The sequence below is a fragment of the Anabrus simplex genome, chromosome 1 (genome assembly GCF_040414725.1).
Source record: "Anabrus simplex isolate iqAnaSimp1 chromosome 1, ASM4041472v1, whole genome shotgun sequence".
NCBI classification, from domain to species: Eukaryota; Metazoa; Arthropoda; class Insecta; order Orthoptera; family Tettigoniidae; genus Anabrus; species Anabrus simplex.
The window spans coordinates 446,340,079-446,351,784 of record NC_090265.1 but is presented as its reverse complement, the minus strand read 5'-3'; positions in this window follow the sequence as shown (position 1 = coordinate 446,351,784).

Genomic DNA, 11,706 nt, shown 5'->3' with positions numbered 1-11,706 from the left:
AAGCTAACTGCGCTTGAAGTAGAAGGGTTCACATAGAGACGCGAATTATACATTGATGCTGCAGAAGCTGTCCTAGTCCTTCACCAAAAGACTACCATGCTGCAGGATAACACGGGGAAACTGCAAGAATGTAACTTAGATTTGCTCCAGATGGGGACAAATCTGATTGTCCAAGATTTTGCCGATGTTCCCAATTGAACAGTTCCACCTCCAGTCCCAGGGTTACTTTTGTAAAATCCTAGTCCAGACCTTTAGCTATCCCGTGGCAACAGGCGCAAAGGCAAATCATAAAACCAATCGTCAATGAACTTAAATTCCACGCAATAGTAACTTACTGTTTATAGTAGGATTTCTGGCTTTCGTCGGACCGACGGTCTGGGGATAGTGAGCTGCTAGCTTACCCGGAGGTTCTGACTTTAATTTCCCGGCTAGGTCAGAGTAGGGAGCTTCCTGATGGAGAGATAGCGGGCCCGGTCTAGAAAGCCTTCGCTTGGCAGGCCAAGACTCATCAAGGCTATAACGCCATGGTGTGTATGTACGTACGTATGTATGTATGTATGTATGTATGTATGTATGTATGTATGTATGTATGTATGTTTGTTTGTTTGCTTGCTTGCTTGTTTGTTTGTTTGTTTGTTTGTTTGTTTGTTTGTGTGTGTGTGTGTGTGTGTGTGTGTGTGTGTGTGTGTGTGTGTGTGTGTGTTTGTTTGTTTGTGGATTTCATTCTATCAAAAGGTAAGTGCCTTACCCAAACCTCGACTTGGCGACCTACCCACATCCTGATACAGAGTTGACTTGATGTAAGGTATCAGATCTTTTCTGCTCCTTCTCTACTCAACAGCGCGCGAACTGCACATCCAAATGATGACTACGCCTAATGTTGCTCATGGAGATTTCCCGTGTTTCAATATGACCACGCCCTTAACTGTTTCATTCTATACCAGAGGATATCCGTAAGTCGTACAGTTTGATTATCAGACCAGATGCTGGTTGGATTTGCGAATAGCACCATTAAAAGTTATGCACATACAACGAAATCGCCAAAACCGATGGCGACGCTATAACAAGACGTGCTAGACAAGATACAAGATGAGAAATTTACTATTGCTTTCCTCAGTGGACCAGAAATGTCTATTGCAGCACAACTAACTCTACGAATAGCGCCTATCACAGCATCCATATTCACTAGTCGTAGTCTGAATATCATTACACAGCACCACCCATACCCCAGCAGCTTCATACCGTCACAGCCATAAATGAGGCTGTGACTTCGACGAAACCTACCTTTTGTTATGGTTTGTGGAAGGGAGAGATACAAATATACTTTATCCACCAAGAAATATAACACAAAATATAAAAATGAATGAATGAAAGATACAACCAATAAAGGACGTTCATGTAAAATTACTCTGAGCGTTTGGCCTCTTTCACTGGTGATAATACTCGACATCAAAATTACCCTTTCAGCTTCAATTAAAATTGTATGAGTTATTAAAAGTCATTGTTAGAACTGTATAAGCTGAATTTCAAATAACCGTGATTTAAAAGTCAGTAACTGGTATCGCCAAACTTTTGTTCTACGAGTTCGTTATTCACTTCAGACCTACAGCTATCTCCAATATAAAATATAACAGACATACTGTATCTCGATAAAGCTTCAAATGACTCTTCAAAGGAATTTAAGCTCTAAATTTGAAACGTAAGAGAAATAAAATAATAAACTCCGAATTCTCCAAGGTGACAGGGAAGTCCCGGTTTCTGTAAAAGAACTCCCACTGACCCAAGAAATTGTTCAGGGCTTCTAAATATCCTGGTATTCAAGAATGGCCACTTCAACTAGAAAGAAATGCTTGCGAAGTTACTTTTCGTCATCAGATAGCAGCGTCGGAAATCAAATGTTAACCAGAGGTATTAGATCGTAGCATCTGATATTCTTAAATTACATTATCAAATTTGGTATCACACAGAAATGTCCATGTTGGCGTTCAGTAACTAATAGTTTTGTGCAGTTTTCTCCTAGAATCTTTGTTACCGAAAACTGAATGCCATTTCTGATTACGTGTAAAGTTATTAGTAAAGATAGGTAGGTGCAGTGGCCGCGATTGGGGAGGGGGGGGGGATGAGACAGTCGCCTCCCTGCCCACCCCACACTTTGTGAAGAAAACATCACGTTTTTATTCGATTTTAGCCTCCTGAAACTAGGAATTATTTTTAAAAAAAGCAATTTGTATAAGCTCTGTTGTCTTATCAGCTAATTCGTTCCTTTATTTTCTTTAATAATTAACAAACCCGGGCACTTTTTCTTGTCTGTAAATTGTTTAGCCTCCCGCCCTACTTCTAATTCCCAAATCACACTACTGGTTGGGTCGGTCGGTCGGTTGGTCGGTCGGTTGAACTAACTTTATTCAGCTTATCCCAGTTATTTCTAGGGTAACTAAAGCCATCCAAGCTCAACTTGATTTTGGTCGGGTGTTTAAGGCCAGACGCGCTTACTGGCGCCCCACGAAAGAGGAGGTTAAAAGGATGAAAGGAAACGATTCTACTATATAGTGATCAGGTGAAACTATGTCAGTCGTTTAATTCGAAGAGTAATTTGGTAATGTGGTTTCACAGATTATAAGTACTAACTCCATTATACTTAGCGAACAATTTGCTACGATATTATATCAACTGTAGGTCTATGTAAAAATATAAACAAACGAAACCTAAAACTAATACAATAGGATGAAATGCCTAATCGTCTTGTAGATTTTGAACACAAATATACAAAGTAATAAACCATAAACCACATTATAAGCACAATTTATATGTCTGGCTTCATGGCTAAATGGTTAGCGTGCTGACCTTTGGTCACAGGGGTACCGGATTCGATTCCCGGCAGGGTCAGGAATTTTAACCCTAACTGGTTAATTCCCCTGGCACGGGACTGGGTGTATGTGTCGTCTTCATCATCATTTCATCCTCATCACGACGCGCAGGTCGCCCACGGGAGTCAAATCAAAAGACCTGCACCTGGCGAGCCGAAGTCCTCGGACACATCCCGGCCCTAAAAGCCATATGTCATTTCATTTCATTTCAGCACAACTTATATAAAAAATCTAATATTTGAGGCTAGGCCATTGCATGTTAAGCCAATACATTTTGCACCTGTGGCTTAGCATGCCATTCCTCTGGTTCATGAATTTTCTGATACCACTGGTATATAACACACTGGCTCATTCCAGCTATTCAATCTCTACTCTGAGGCACTGATTACGGTGAACAGTGTGAAAATTTAACGGAATGACCAGGCTGCAGACAGCCGCAAACACTCCTCTTCCATTATTCCGTTAAATTTTCACACTGTTCATTCTAATCAGTGCCTCAGAGTAGGGACTAAATAGCTGGAATGCTATGATGAGCCAGTGTGTTGCATACCAGCAGTATCAAAAAATTCATGAACCAGAGGAATGGCATGCTAAAGAAGAGAGAGATCAAATTCACCAGCTACTTTCAGGCAGGTTGTTATAATCGGTACGCAGCAGTAATCCCATCTGTCGGATATGAATGGCAGCAGAAGATACAAAGCACATCACAACAAACAATGACCAATATAATGTTATTGTTGATCAATTTCTATATCACAGGCCTTCACATTTACGTTTTTCCGAATCTGCGATATTAGGGTACCTAATAAAATTATTTATAGCGTAGACTGTAGTTCTTTATTCCCCGACTTAACATACCGATTTTCATTAAGGGGAGTTTGAAAGCAAAATATGTGAATTCTTTGACATTTTCCAAAATAAGTCCTACAATATTATTTAGAGTTTCATGAATAAAATGGTATATAATTTCTCTCTGTGTGACTGCTAGAAGTATTTTATTTTTAACTGTATAACATTGCTTGCGTAGCCGTCAAGCTGGTTGATTTCGGACATGTATGTCTTTATTTACGAATATCTCTGAAACTACTGCATGTAGAAGGCTGTGGTTTTCGCCTATCGATGGGGAATACTCGGCGCTCAATTTCCGTTACTCTTCTGTTTCAAATATGTCTGCCACTATGATTGCTTTTGTGTGAAGAATGTTGAATTTCGTGTGAATTAGCGTCTCTAGAAGTGCTTCCGTGTAGTTTAATTGCACTTATTTTGGTAAACAAAGTATAAATATGCCTAGAAGTTTTGGGAAACATAAGTTTTGTCGCAACCAGCATTCTAAAACACAAGACCTTGTGGTTCACATGAGGTAGAATCCGCCAACAGTGCAGAAACAGATTGTCAAAATGTGACACCAAACAACAAGACAGACACGCCCCCTACCAGTGAAAGTGAATCTAAATTAGGTAAACATTTTGAAGAACTGAGATCCGGAAGGCTGAAGTTTCAGGAGAGTATTTTGAGCACAATAATTCTATACCTGAAGCAGTTATGGATGCTATCAAGCCAATCTACAGAGACCTTGCTCATCCAGACCTTGTCAGAAAGTGTCTACATGGGCGCACTCAGAATCCCAACGAGTCTTTCAACAATATTATCTGGACTCGAGTGCCCAAAAATATATTAATTTGTAGGGTTAAGAACTTTCAAATGGGGAGTCAGTGATGCTGTATTAACATTTAATGGTGGCAACATAGGAAGGGTAAGAGTGTTATTGCATCTCAACATCAACCCTGGCCGTCATACTATGAAGGGAGTGCAACATTTAGACAAATTAAGAATTGCCAAGGCACAGCGTGCAGCAGAGATCAACACGAAAGCAGCAAAGTCATTGCGAAGGAAAAGGTTTTTAGAGGAGGGATACCAGGAAGGGGATACTGACTATGCTGCAAGGTGCTTTTGAGCCTTAATTTAAAAATCTGAGTGAGTTCTTATAATTTCAAGTTTTAAACCTGATTTTCTCAAAATGACTTTTTTTTTACAATTAATGTTCCTGTATCTGAAAAACTACTTGTGATACATACATGAAACTTTGTGAGATGCTTTATTATATCTTACTGTCGTTACTGAAGCAGAATCATAGCACAGGTTTCCATAGACATGATGTTGGTGAAATTACCTTTGAGGAAGTGGAAAGGATGGTAAATAAACTCCATTATCATAAAGCAGCAGGAATAGATGAAATTAGACCTGAAATGGTGAAGTGTAGTGGGAAGGCAGGGATGAAATGTGTGTGTAAAGATGGTGTAAAAAATGGCACCTTATAAAAAATTAATATATCCCGTTCCTTTGGTTTCTATATTTTAATTCTGCTTCCGTCAACATAAATAACCTGGAAGGATGGTAAAGGATCTGTAAAAACTTCAGAGTCGTATCTTCATTGGTTCCAAAAATATAGGAACATAATCTTGGCATATTTAACATGGCAGGATAGGCCTTTCAAACTCCCCTTAAAACCTGTTTACCCATTTTCTCGTGACTCGGCGCTGGTATGGACTTGGCAACGAAAATCCAAATACATGAATATCTCTGTTATCATAGCCGGCACGGTAAAAATTGTACAAGATATAAATAATCGGAAATATAACTTTACTTATATAGTAATTGCTTTTTGATCCATAATAGACTATATCGTAACCGACTTCGAATTCAGGAAGTCTGTTAGGAATGTACGAGTTTTCCGGGATTTTTCGATGATACAGACCACTATCTGATCTGTAGTGAACTAAGTATCTCTAGGCCTAGGATAGAGAAAGTGAAATCTGTCTGCAAACGGATAAGGGTAGAAAATCTTCAGGACGAAGAAATTAGACAGAAGTATATTGATATGATTAGCGAGAAGATTCGAACAGTAGACAGTAAGCAGGTTCAAGATATAGAAAGAGAATGGGTGGCATACAGGGATGCTGTAGTAGAAACAGCAAGGGAATGCCTAGGAACAACTGTGTGTAAAGATGGGAAAAGGCGAACATCTTGGTGGAATTATGAAGTGAGAGCAGCTAGTAAACATAAAAAGAAGGCTTACCAGAAATGACTCCAAACAAAGGCCGATGCAGACAGGGAATTGTACGTAGGTGAAAAAAACAGAGCGAAACAAATAGTTGTTGAATCCAAAAAGAAGTTTTGGGAAGATTTTGGTAATAACCTGGAAAGGCTAGGTCAAGCAGCGGGGAAACCTTTCTAGACAGTAATAAAGAATCTTACGAAGGCAGGAAAAAAAGAAATGAACAGTGTTTTGAGTAATTCAGGTGAACTCATAGTAGATCCCAGGGAATCACTGGAGAGGTGGAGGGAATATTTTGAACATCTTCACAATGTAAAAGGAAATCTTCCTGGTGGTGTTGCCAACAACCAAGCTCATGGGGAGGAGGAAAATGATGTTGGTGAAATTACCTTTGAGGAAGTGGAAATGATGGTAAATAAACTCCATTATCATAAAGCAGCAGGAATAGATGAAATTAGACCTGAAATGGTGAAGTGTAGTGGGAAGGCAAGGATGAAATGGCTTCATACAATAATAAGATTAGCATGGAGTGTTGTTAAGGTACCTTTAGATTGGACAAAAGCAGTAATTGCACCTATCTATAAGCAAGGGAACAAGAAGGATTGCAACCAGGCAAAGTATTCACTGGCATCTTGGATGCGATCAGTCGTTGAAAGGAAGTTGGATGAAACCAGAGTGGTTTCAGACCACAGAGGGGCTGTCAGGATAAGATTTTCAGTATGCACCAGTTAATTGAAAAATGCTACGAGTAATAGGCAGTTGTGTTTATGTTTCGTAGATCTAGAGAAAGCATGTGACAGGGTACCGAGGGAAAGATGTTCGCCGTGCTGGGGGACTATGGAATTAAAGGTAGATTATTAAAATCAACCAAAGGTATTTATGTTGACAATTGGGCTTCTGTGAGAATTGATGGTAGAATAAGTTCTTGGTTCAGGGTACTTACAGGGGTTAGACATGGCTGTAATCTTTCACCTTTGCTGTTCGTAGTTTACATGGCTCATCTGCTGAAAGGTATGAAATAGCAGGGAGGGATTCAGTTATGTGGAAATGTAGTAAGCAGTCTGGCCTATGCTGACGACTTGGTCTTAATGGCAGATTATGCCGAAAGCCTGCAGTCTAATATCTTGCAACTTGAAAATAGGTGCATAGAGTATGGTATGAAAATTAGCCTTTCGAAGACTAAATTGATGTCAGTAGGTAAGAAATTCAACAGAATTGTATATCAGATTGGTCATACAAAGCTAGAACAGGTATATAATTTCAAGTATTTAGGTTGTGTGTTCTCCCAGGATGGTAATATAGTAAGTGAGATTGAATCAATGTGTAGTAAAGCTAATGCAGTGAGCTCGCATTTGCGATCAGCAGTATTCTGTAAGAAGGAAGTCAGCTCCCAGACGAAACTATCTTTACATCGGTCTGTTTTCAGACCAACTTTGCTTTACGGGAGCGAAACCTGGGTGGACTCAGGATATCTTATTCATAAGTTAGAAGTAACAAACATGAAAGTAGCAAGAATGTTTGCTGGTAAAAACAGGTGGGAACAGTGGTGGGAGGGTACTCGGAATGAGGAGATAAAGGCTAATTTTGAATTAACTGGATGGGTGAAGCTGTACGCATAAGCCGGCTTCGGTGGTAGGGTCAGGTTACCTAGGAGAATAATGGACTCTGTTATGGCGGGTAAGAGAAGTAGAAGGAGACCAAGACGACGATGGTTAGACTCAGTTTATAACGATTTAAACATAAGAGGTATAGAACTAAATGACGCCACAGCATTGCTTGCAAATGATTGTGGCGACGTCTAGTAAATTCACAGAGGCTTGCAGACTGAACGCTGAAAGGCATAATAGTCTATAATGATAATGAATGTATGTATTTATGTGTATACAGTATTTATCGATAGGACCACTAATAACATAAACGTTTGAGAATTAAATTTTTGGCCTTCCCCTAAACTACCATTTCACTCAACGTGAACAAAATTATGTATGGCCTAGATTGCAGCGACTTATCTCCCGGCTTTACATACCGATTTTCATTAAATTCCCTTCATCCATTTTCTCGTGATGCGCTTACATACACACACATACATACTGAACCATTTTGGTGGTACATAAAGGATACCTACCTTCCTTACCTATCAGCAATTAGCATGAGATCTGTCTCTTTGGTCTTTACGGGCTCTTCATCACTTGCTGAGGTAAGGTGGGGTTTCATATTTGACTCTAGCTACTCGAATGAAAGGTCTATTCAAGAAATATTTTGTGTTTATTAAAGAAATAAAGAAAATTGTTGAAATCAACATATAATTTGGACTCATCTTGTCCAATTAACACCACAATATTTACAACACAGAGGAGCAGAATACTGGTTTGAGCCTTTGACTTAACTGCCTGATGGGTATCCTTACTAGAAACCATTGCCACAAATTATGAATGAAGAAAACAAAGTCTGGAAATCCTTAAATTCGGCTTCCCTGTGAGACTGCATGTACCATCGTAATGATCCGTGATGGTCCAGCCCTCGTAACACGAACTCTGGACTCTGGGTCCAATCGGTGTGTGCCACACAGTGGTTGTACGGCACGGACCCTTAATTAAATCGATGTGACCTGCGACTATGTTATGGACCGACATCTAAACTTCTAATTTACTTTAAAGTCATTGTGGATGATGACCGCGAGGAAAATGATGCTATAGTGGAATATGGCCTTAATCTAAGTCACTGAGGTTGATGACCCCATGACCATCCAAGTTTCTTAGCTGAAGGCTAAACACAATTAAGTTACATCGGTTGATGACCAAAGTTTCCACTTGATTAATCCCAGCACATTTAATGCTCAATCAATCAAAGTCAAATAATACAACAACAACACTCAACAATATTTTGTGGCAGTAAAATCCATTACCTTCGGACATGTCCCCTTAAGCGTTACGTTAATATTTGAAGTTTCCCAGAAAAGTAAACTAAGATTTCCAGAATGCTCCTTCAAGTTATTCACTTGGTTTTAAGTTATTTCACAAATACGGTTTTCAGTGAGTTTAATAATTTAATTTTAAATGGTTTTATGAATCTAAATTAACAACAAATTCTATCTCCGCGGACGAATGGTTTCTTTAACAAGTCCCTATTCAAATTCTGACGTAATTAATTGTAATTCCTTTATAATTTATATCGTCGTTTGTTATCGTGCAGCTGGAAGAAATTTTACATAATTTATTTCCAGTATTATCCCTTGTTTCATGACATCACACTTTAAGCTTAATCCAATACTAGCAATTTATTATTACTTGGATAACCCTAATAATTAAATACAAAACAAAAATCTGCATAAGTAACTCGCCATAAAATGTAAGCCAATTAGTATGTCATATCCCACCATGACATTTTCATAAAGCTTTGTGCACCCCTCAAAAATAAATCAATCACTACAACCATCAGACTATTTTGGACACCCTGAAATTGGCTAACTTCGCTCATTATAGTCTAACTTCGTGGTTTGAAATATACATTCAGATCTCGGTTAAACAAATTAATATTCTCTAATAACCTACACGTTACTCCCAGATGAAAATTTCAACTAGTTCTCGCAAAGTTACTATCCCCTTCTAAAAAATACATTCTCGTTTTCAACACGTAACAGGCAGCACAAATACCGCTATCTTCGAGCTGCAAACCCTCGATCAGCAGGCAGCATCGGAAACAAGCAACCCTCCTTATGAGCTCTTTGAAACAAAACACCTGTCCTATGTTCACGCTTAACTGGTCTCACAAGAATGAAATCTTCGACTTCGCAAATAGAATTATAAATACAACATTCCTGACCCAAACATTTATGCACATAGATGTACTTTTAAGATGTCATTCAGTAATTATACATGTCGCAAATTAACACTTACGAGGATACTCTCACACTTTCCCATCCCAAACATTATACAAACATCTTCCTCGGGCTCACGCAGAAGTCCCGGCGTCATTTACAGGCTTCCAATCACCTGATTCACAAATCATACCTCAATTCATAAGACAAATCTAACCTCTTGTCTCAAATTCGACAATCTTACTGACAAAAGAATGGAATAATCCCTAGAATCCACGACACATAATTACGCAATAATGAACAACTTCGCATAACATGATCTCGTATATTTAAAAACTGGATTTTCACAAAAATGGCTGACAACTTTACTGTTATTTATTGTCAATCAGACACAGTTTAAACGGACATAGAATAGCATTCCCCTTCGTGACAGATATTCACCGATCTGCATTACTCAACACGACAGCCCGCTTACACCCGATTGAAACTTGTTAACCACGGATATCTTACGCCACCTCCATCAATTCAAACAGAAAAATGTTACGTCAGATAACACATCTTAATTTGACACCACAAAATACAGGCAATAACCTCAGGGAAAATGACGATCTACTTTGGACGTGATATCACTTCGTAAACCTCATCATTGACTATTTACAACACATTACACGGCCCTCGTAATAATTTATAAAATTTATCCAAGCAGGAAAAGAAAACAAATGACCTTCCGTCATATTTCTGACATTCACGAAACAAATGGGTGACCAAACTGCGTCATAAATACCCATTACAAATACATATAAGTTTGATATCATAAAACAAGATATAATTGGCGGTAAGATGGCATTCCACCTACCTTACCTGCATGTCAGCTTCAATTGTTTGCTCACAAGCAACCATCTGGCATTTTATTTAGCCATTTTAATATTTCTGGCTTCACATTTGGTTTCATTCATGTTTCTTTCCTGGAAAATAAAGCATAAAAAAGAAATGCCCTTCACTCGGTGTCTTCGCAGATCGAACTCGAATGATTGGATTTGTTGCCCGCACACGAAATACTTTTCTTTACAACACAAGATATTATCATTTCACAAATACTACTTCGGTATCTTGACCGTCTCTACATCAGGTTAATTTTGTGATAAACAACTACCTCCACTTGGAGTCAAGACCCCGGCCACATCGGCCAAAGTCTATCTTTGCTGGACTTAGTCTGTTTCTCGATGATCGATTGACTCAACAGTATAACCATCTCTCACGAGCTTCAATGATACAATGCAGGGTGATTTCAAGATGGCGTCCCCTTATATTTATAGATTCTGTTCCCCCTCTCAGTCATTTTTCTTTCCGTACTTTGCGTACTTTTTCCGACTTTGTGGAAATGTATTTATAACAGTTTTTGCTGTAACCAAGTACTTGTTAACCTGCTAGTGACATTGTTCATGATCATTAAAAATCATCTCATACCAAATTAACTGGTTAATTGACCTCATTTGATAGGTACTATATTCTGACGACTCAGGGTAAAATAGACACGCACGTCCTTCCTGAAATATCCACGAAATGGCTTATCAATCTCAAATCTGTCTTACTAAAGACCAACTGCCTTACAGATAATTACAGGACACTTATTATACTACGTTCATTGCTAATTCCTTTATTTAAATATACTTATTTAACCAAAACACTCTTCTGTATTCATCCACCTTCGACACGTGCGGATGACGTCACATGTCATAGCGTGGGACAGAAAGCAGCCATCTTCCTGCCTCGTGTCGCCTCTGCGATATAAAGATATATTCAAGCTTCTCAATACGATTGGCATGGGGCCTCATATGGTAACTTTAAGATTCAACATTCTTGGAACACAAAGGCCATGTGATATGTTTTACGGGTGTTAATTGAAAGCGTGTTTATTACAAAACGAGCAGATCGTGATGTTTTATTACGTCTCGTGTCCATACAAT